This window comes from Ranitomeya imitator, chromosome 6 (genome assembly GCF_032444005.1).
Source record: "Ranitomeya imitator isolate aRanImi1 chromosome 6, aRanImi1.pri, whole genome shotgun sequence".
NCBI lineage: Eukaryota > Metazoa > Chordata > Amphibia > Anura > Dendrobatidae > Ranitomeya > Ranitomeya imitator.
In genome coordinates this window covers 232168078-232175333 of record NC_091287.1, presented here as the reverse complement: position 1 = coordinate 232175333, position 7256 = coordinate 232168078, and positions in this window count along the sequence as shown.

The window sequence follows — 7256 nt, the reverse complement described above, 5'->3', positions numbered from 1 at the left end:
GACCGATTCTTGGCACAGGAGACACACGCCCGAATATAGTCCCCGACATCACGGGCTATATGTGGCCACCAGTACGTCCTTGCCAAAAGCTCAGATGTCCTCTTGGTCCCAAAATGTCCACCCACCCTGGACGAGTGAGCCCAAGAGAGAACCTCCGGTCGCAAATTAGATGGAATTAAAGTCTTGCCTGGGTGCACAGACACCAGCGAAACCAGAGCTTCAGTTCTCAGGCTCTCAGAAGGGACAATAAGCCTAGGCTCCTCCTCCTCTGAGGACACTACAGAGCGAGAGAGAGCGTTGGGATGAATGTTCTTCTCCCCATAGAGAAATGGAGAGTAAAATGGAACCGGGAGAAGAACAGGGACCATCTAGTCTGGTGATAATTCAGCCGCTGGGCCGTCTGTAAGTACACCAAGTTTTTGTGGTCTGTGAACACTTGGAAGGGAAAGCGAGCTCCCCCCAACAGGTGTCTCCACTCTGAGAAAGCCAACTTCATGGCTAGCAACTCCCTGTCCCCGATGGAATAATTCCTCTTTGCTGGTGAAAAGGTCTTGGAGAAGACGAAGCAAGGATACTTCTGACCTTGAGCATCCTTTTGGAAAAGGACTGCTTCAGCACCAATGGATGCATCCACCTCCATAATATATGGCTTATTTACATCGGGGCGATGTAGGATGGGAGCACTAGCGAAGTGTGACTTAATCAAAAGAAAGGCCTTGGAGACCTCCTCCGACCACAACTTGGGATTTGCTCCCTTCTTGGTGAGGGCAACCAAGGGAGCTACCAAAGTTGAGAAGTGTGGGATGAACTGGCGATAGTAACTAATGAACTCCATAAAGCACTGTACCACTTTAAGAGAATGGGGTTCTTGCCAGTCCATCACAGCCTGTAGCTTGGCAATATCCATAGCCAATCCCTGGGCGGAGATGATATAGCCAAGGAAAGGCAAGGACTCCTGCTCAAACACACAATTCTCCAACTTGGTGAAGAAGGGAGTTTGCCCGTAAGAGGTCAAAAACTTTGCGAACATCTCTCCAATGGGAGTCAATATCTGGAGAGTAGATGAGAATATCATCCAGATAGACTACGACCAAGGTGGTGAGCATCTCCTGGAAGATGTCGTTCACAAAATCTTGGAAAACGGCTGGGGCATTACAGAGCCCAAAGGGCATCAACAGATATTCATAGTGCCCATCCCTGGTGTTAAAAGCCGTCTTCCATTCGTCCCCCTCATGGACGCGAATCAGGTTGTAAGCACCCCGCAGATCTAACTTAGTAAATACCCTTGCCTATCAGAAAGCTCAGATGTCAGTGGTAGTGGGTATTTATTCTTAGCGGTGATGGCATTGAGACCCCTGTAGTCTATGCATGGACGTAGTTATCCATTCTTCTTCTGCACAAAGAAGAAGCCAGCCCCTGCAGGTGACACTGACTTCCTAATGAATCCTCTTGCCAGATTCTCTTGAATGTACTGGGACATTGCCTCCGTCTCTGGGAGAGATAATTGATAGACTAGACCCCAGGGAGGCTCTGCACCAGGCAAGAGGTCAATAGGACAGTCATAGGGGTGGTGAGGAGGAAGGGTCTCCCCAGCCCTTTTGGAGAACACGTCCGCATAGGACGAATAGTGCTTTGGGAGAGAGGAAAGATCTGTGTGTACCTCTCTAGAAGTAACCTGAACGCACTTCCTCTGACATCTACCCTCACATGATTTACTCCATCCCAAAATTTTCCCCGAGGACCACTCTATATGAGGAGAATGATAGCGAAGCCATGGTATCCCCAACAGGACCTCATCAATTCCCTCAGGAATGACTAATAGGGAGATAATCTCCTGATGTGATGGAGACATAGATAGAGTGAATGGAATGGTCTGATGTGTAATCTGTGAGGGTAGTGTTGACCCATTTACCACTCGTACGGTCACAGGTTTGGCGAGCATCACCAGGGGTATTGCGTGACGCTGTGCGAAAGCAGATGACATAATATTGCCTTCCGCCCCGGAGTACAGGCAAAGCTCTACCATAAGAGTGGATGGGCCTATTATTATTGTCCCCTTGAAGGACAATTTAGAGGAAAACGTCTCCGTGTCTAGTGTACCTCCTCCAACTATCACTAGACGCCGACGTGCTGCTGACCACTGAGAACACTTGGGGGCAAGATGTCCTGACTGCCGGCAAACATGACAGAACATAAGTGCACGAGCGGACCGGGACTTAGATCCCGCACGCAACGCCTCTATGGCCTCATGTGACTCGGACGCCTGGAACGGAGATTCCTGAGGTTTGGCGAAGGTGGGAGCCAGCCAAAACCTCTGCCTACACTGTGCTCGCACCAACCTTCGCTCGTGAAAATGAAGGTCAATGCGGATTGATATAGCTATGAGCTCCTCCAGTGTGGCAGGGAATCTCCCTAGTGGCCAAAGCGTCCTTCACATGGTCAGCCAGCCATCTCCAAAATACCGGGATAAGGGCTTTATCTGACCATTCCGGCTCAGATGCTAATGTCCGGAAGTGGATGGCAAATTGGCTGACCATGGATGAACGCTGAGTCAATGCCAGCAGTTGGAGCGCCGTATCATGGGTGACTTGGGGTCCTAAAAACACCTGTTTCAGAGCGCTCAAAAACCGAGGCGCACTCTGCACCACATAATCATCGCACTCCCACAGCGGCGTAGCCCACTCCCATGCCCTGTCCGACAGCAGAGAAATTATGAATCCCACCTTTGCCCGCTCTGTGGGAAAACGTGCAGCCAGGAGCTCGAGGTGTATACCGCACTGGCTCACGAAACTCCTACAGGATTTACTGTCACCAGAGTATTTCTCTGGCAGCGGGAGGTGAGATAAAGTCGGAACAGAGATGGCAGTGGGTAAAGCTGCCGCAGCCACACTAGTAGCCTGAACGGCTATTGCGGTAACATCCACCGCTGAGGTTGCACGCTCGAGAGCGGCCAACCTGCCCTCCAGCAGCTGGATGTACCCCTGCAATCGCTGTTCGTCCGTCATTACTTAGCCAGACCCAGGCGCTAGTATAATGTTAGGGCTAGCGGAATGCACCAAATAATTAGAGAAAAGGAATAAGGTGCGTTCACAGCCCGGGGTCCATCGAGCAGAGATGGTACCTGCTGCTAAGCAATGATGGACTATATGGCAGTATAATGAGGATACACACGGTTAGCTTCACCCTGTGTGAAAGAAGCAAACCATGTTGCGTCACAGGGCCGCAGTACCGCACGTAACAAAACTAATAATTAAATAGTACAAGAGTGCGAGCTGTGCCGTACTGGTGGACACCACTAACCACCCAGACTTGGGCTAAAGAAGCGCTCTAATGGCACGTGGCGCCGTACTGGCGGTCACAGCAGTAGACGTTGTTTCGTGTGTTAACGCTGTGAGTTCAGCCGGGTGCTAGATAGCAGCCATACACCTTACGCGAACAGTCATACACAAGGGATGGGTTATTTAAGGAACGAATTGCACTCATCAACACACACATGATTACAAATGTATACTAGTGCATGGCCGTGCGGCCATGCAAACCTTTTATAGCTGCAGCATGTACAGGACCTTCCCAGAAGGATCAATGGGAGGATGCCACAGAAGTTGAGCACCTTCAGGACCTTCCTGGAGGACCAATGGGATCTGCTGCAGTATCTGAGCATGTGACCCTCAATCTCCAATGGGAGATCTTGCCCTTGGCATGCTCAGAAGGGGAAAAGCAGGATTTAGTCCCAAAAGCGTCTGCTCGCCGCTGCCCAGCACTGGCTTCAATGGCAGAAGCAGGAAAAGCAGCAGTAACCCTTTGCACAGTGTGAGACTGAGCAAGACGCTGGGACCAACGTCTCCGCTGAGCAGGCTCCACTGCGGCTGATGCAGAACGAGAGACCGCAGCAGACATGGTTCGAGATTCCCTCTGTGCAGTGGCGGGAACTCGACTCCTAACAGCTGTAATCATGACAAAGGATAAACTGAGAATGATGTGGATACACTGACAAGCAAAGGCATAACAATGTTTTGAACTTTTGATTTTCAGGCTCCATATCTCACCATCCACTACTGCTTCGAACATGAGACTACCATCATTTTATAGGCAATCATCATATTTTTAACTTGAAACTATTCTGCATACGATTTGTTATGCATATTCTTGTCATGTCACTGCATTGTTACTGTTTTGCTTCTAAAAATCAAAATTTTAATGTTTTGTTGGTATTTTGTAAATCACCCATTGGCTTTCAACACTGCCTGAATCCTTCTTGGCAATCTATTGATCATATTCAAGCATGTTTCGACCAAAATCTGATACAATGTCTTTTCTGCAAGTTTGCAAACTTGGTGCAAACTGCTTGACCCACTTGGGTATGTATACAGATTATTCTTCAACTCAACCTACATGTGTTCGATGGGTGGAGGTCAGGAGACTGTGGAGACCACTCAAGCACCTCTACTTCATTGTCATTGAACCATTTCTTCGCCATTCTCAATGTATGCTTCAGGACGTTTTCCTGCTGGATCAATATGTCATCGTTTTCATACCAATAGTACATGAGTGTATAATGTAACTCATCTTTTAGCATGCCCCCTGAGGAAGCTGTGATACACGAACGCGAAACGCGCATTGGGGTACTAATCCAGGATCCAGATGGGCCATTTTGGACACTTATGGGTAAATAACCCCTTTACCTTCTTACTAATATTTTACATGTTGTGGGCTGTTTGTGTATGATGCGTGACATGGTCAGTGTTATTGTGCCATTTTAACACCTACTCTAGCTGCCATGCATCAGACCTAATTGCACATATGCTGAGCAGTAGCGTAGCTACCAGGGGGGCAGAGTGTGTGTAACTATATAAATGGAGGGCACCACCTTACACATGAATCACAAATCAAGAAGTCCTGAATCCCCCTCAACAAGTGGATAAGCACAAAGAGATACATAGAAAAGAGACATGTTGTTCAGGAGATCAACAGGACAGATATAGAAAATTATCAAAATGTATTTATTAATGAACAGTCTAGTAAGCACACAATACAATTAAAAGCAATTAAAAACACAGAGGTGCCCGTAATACCGGGAACCACAGAAAACCCCAGCCCACAGACAAAAAATACTAAATATAGTGGCACCTGAGAGAGCTGAAATATATAATAGAGCGTTTCCAGAAAAAAGAATAATCATAAGGGTAATGATAGCATATTCCAATGAAATGAGTAGATTATAAAAAGTCGTGACCCTGGAAAACATCTCACTCCTAAAGAGCAGACTGACCATGTACACACCTTACTAAAGACCTATATTGGTCCAAATAGCGTAATAACCGCACGATAGATATGGTAGCCCAAACTAGAAAATAATCTAAAGGTGAGGTATATTAGGTGGACATACCAGTAAAGTAACCAAAATATAAGACCCATGCGGGGCAATAGCAGGTGGATGACAAATCAAAGTTGCCAGTCCAGTCCGTCCTATCAGTCAGGATGCCAGTCAGAATGTCCTAAGAATGTCCATGGGGTCCATGGGGCTAGGTTGCCCTACGCGTGTCGCCGCATACAAGCAGCTTCATCAGGGGGGCAGAGGGTGCGGCCGCCCCGGCCCACCGCTCACAGGGGCCCACCTGGAGCTACACTACACTTAATTATATCAGCGTGCACAGCCCGCTGATATAGTTAATCTCCATGTTCCATTGTAGACACGATCTCCCTGCACTACTGCGGGCAGTGACCGGGGAGAGCCAGAGGAACTCATGCACGAGGGAGGATAGGTGCCGGCACTGTACCTGTCTGCTGGCTGACTCCAGCATACAGCAGAGTCACGTCCACATTGCACGCTGTGTGAGCGTGTCTGCTCTGCTGCAGAGAAGTCAGGAGGAGGACCAGGGCACTGCTTCTGTGAGTGTCCAGAGAAGAACAAGACAGACAGTCACAGGACAGTGGTGCTGTAAGTAACAGTACAGATTTCTGCAGGTAGTGGCCGGAGATGTCCGCACCGTGCAGGGAGGATGTGGCAGGACACGGCTCCCCTCCTGATAAGACCCTGCCTTGTGCTGTATATCTGCAGTCTATATCTGAGGCAATGTAGAGTGTATGTGTGTGTGTGTGTATATGTGGGTGTGTGTGTGTGTGTGTCACATCCTTCTCTGTGGGGGTCCTGCAGCCGGGGTCAAATCTATAAGTGCACATTGCTGACCTGTCTTGTCAGTATATATATATATACACACTGCATTTACTGATATGAGATCACACAAACACTGGTCTGATAGGACCCTGACCCCGGCTATAGGATATCTATCCATCCATCCTATAGCCAAGGTCAGGATCCTATCAGTACAGTGTCTGCATGATCTCATATCAGTAAACCCAAGGTAGTAAACATGAAAACCCCATTATGACACCTTGTATTAAAAATAAAAAAGTTGAGGCTCAATATCTATATACATGATTGTCTAAGGGTCACTTCCGTCTGTCTGTCTGTCCTTCTGTCACGGTTATTCATTCGCTGCGGTGTAACGCACTCTGTTACCGCTGCTATTAACCCTGTGTGTCCCCAACTATTTACTATTGATGCTGCCTATGCAGCATCAATAGTAAAAATATGTCATGTTAAAAATAATAAAAAAAACCTGCTATACTCACCCTCCGCCGCCTTTCTTGCTCCTCGCCACGTTCCCGGAACCGCTCCATTGCAAGCGGCAGCTTCCGGTCCTGTCCCAGCGCTGGAGTGCGACAAGGACCTGCCATGACGTCACGGTCATGTGACCACGACGTCATCATAGGTCCTGCTGACACCAGCCCTGGGACCTCAAGCTGCCGCTTGCAATGGAGCGATCCCAGGAGCGTGGCGAGGAGTGGGAAAGGCGGCGGAGGGTAAGTATAGCAGGACTTCAACGGGCTATAGGTGAGTATATGTTTATTTTTTTTTTTAAGTCTCTATACTACGTGGCTCTGTGCTGGCCAATATACTACGTGACTGGGCAATATACTACGCTGCTCTGCTATATACTATGTGGCTGGGCAATATACTACGTGACTGGGCAACATACCATACTGCGTGGGCTGTGCTGTATACTATGTGGCTGGACAATACGTGACTGGGAAATATACTACGTGGCTGGGCAATATACTACGTGGCTGGGCAATATACTACGTGGCTGGGCAATATACTACGTGGGCTGTGCAATATACTACGTGACTGGGCAATATACTACGAGACTGGGCAATATACTATGTGACTGGGCAATATACTACGTGGCTGGGCA